Source organism: Monopterus albus, unplaced genomic scaffold (assembly GCF_001952655.1).
Source record: "Monopterus albus unplaced genomic scaffold, M_albus_1.0 scaffold61.1, whole genome shotgun sequence".
Taxonomy (NCBI): domain Eukaryota; kingdom Metazoa; phylum Chordata; class Actinopteri; order Synbranchiformes; family Synbranchidae; genus Monopterus; species Monopterus albus.
Window position 1 is genome coordinate 2,020,626 of NW_018127941.1, and position 1,806 is coordinate 2,022,431.

Sequence of the window (1,806 nt, forward strand, 5' to 3'; positions counted from 1 at the left end):
TGGTACAGCTCGCAGCTCCGCTCCCTAAAGCAGGCATCACGAAAAATGGAAAGGAGGTGGCGCTCCACTAAGTCAGAAGAGTTTTTCATAGCCTGGAAAGATAGTTTAATAACATATAAGAAAGCCCTTCATAGTGCCAGAACTGCATTTTATTCATCACAGTGCTGTTGAGCTTAACATTCCCTTAGATCTCAGCAGCAATGACTTCATGAGCTTCTTTACAAATAATATCACAAATAAAACTATTACAGAAAAAAATTTTTATCAAGTCATTCCCACAACTCTCACAGACATGCCATAAAGTACAATAACTTTAGAATCATTTGTAAGATCTTGTTTATATCTAGACTGCTTCTCTCTGAGTTGACCTCAGCTATTGTTTCATCTAAATCATCAACATGTCTCCTGGACCCCATCCCGACCAGGCTGCTCAAAGATGTCTTTCCCCTAATCAACACATCCATACTAGATGTGATTAACCTCTCTCTATTAACAGGTTATGTTCCACAGGCTTTTAAAGTTGCAGTAACCTCTACTCAAAAAGCTTACTCTTGACCGAGGTGTCCTAGCTAATTATATACCAATATCCAATCTCCCATTTATTTCCAAAATCCTTGAAAAAGCTGTTGCAAAGCAGTTGTGTGACCACTTGCACAAGAATGATTTGTTTGAGGATTTTCAGTCAGGGTTTAGAGTCCATCATAGTACAGAAACCGCTTTGGTGAAAGTCACCAATGATCTTCTCCTAGCCTCGGACAAAGGACTTGTGTCCATACTTGTCCTCTTAGATCTCAGTGCTGCTTTTGACACCATTGATCACAGCATCTTACTGCAGAGACTTGAACATGTTATTGGGATTAAAAGAACTGCGCTACGTTGGTTCAAATCTTATTTATCAGAAAGATTTCAATTTGTTCATGTTAATGATGAATGTTCCACACAAACTGAAGTTAGTCACGGCGTTCCACAGGGCTCTGTGTTAGGTCCAATTCTCTTCACTTTATACATGCTCCCTTTAGGCAATATTATCAGGAAGCACAACATAAATTTCCATTGCTATGCAGATGATACGCAGTTATATTTATCTATGAAGCCAAATGAATCAGGTCAGCTGGTCAAACGTCAAGCATGTCTTAAAGACATAAAGGCCTTCCAACTACCTTCTTTCACCTTTGCAATATTGCAAAAATCAGGAGCATCCTGTCTCAAAGTGATGCTGAAAAACTGGTCCATGCATTTGTTACTTCCAGGCTGGACTACTGTAACTCTTTACTACCAGGATGTCCCAATAATTCCCTAAAAAGCCTCCAGTTAATCCAAAATGCTGCAGCCAGAGTACTGACAGGAACTAGCAAGAGAGATCATATCTCTCCCATGTTAGCTTCTCTCCACTGGCTCCCTGTAAAATCCAAAATAGAATTTTAAATCCTTCTCCTAACCTATAAAGCCCTTAATGACAAGGCTCCATCATATCTTAAAGACCTTGTAGAGTCTTATCATCCCAACAAAGCACTTTGCTCTCAGAGTGGAGGTTTACTTGTGGTTCCTAGAGTCCACAGAAGCAGAATGGGAGGCAGAGCCTTTAGCTATCAAGCATCTCTCCTATGGAACCAACTCCCAGTCTCAGTTCAGGAGGCAGACACCCTCTCTACCTTTAAGATTAGACTTAAGACATTCCTTTTTGATAAAGCTTATAGTTAGGGCTGGATCAGGTGACCCTGAGCCTTCCCTTAGTTATGCTGCTATAGGCCTAGGCTGCTGGGGGGCCCCATGATGCTCTGAGTTTCTTTCCCCTCCCCTCCCCTC

General features: G+C 41.2%; 1 protein-coding gene across 1 annotated transcript in view; it reads left to right on the forward strand.

Annotated features, from left to right (window-relative positions):
* Nucleotides 1–1,806, forward strand: part of prdm5 (PR domain containing 5) — a 39,124-nt gene that overhangs the window by 31,029 nt on the left and 6,289 nt on the right. The window lies entirely within an intron of this gene.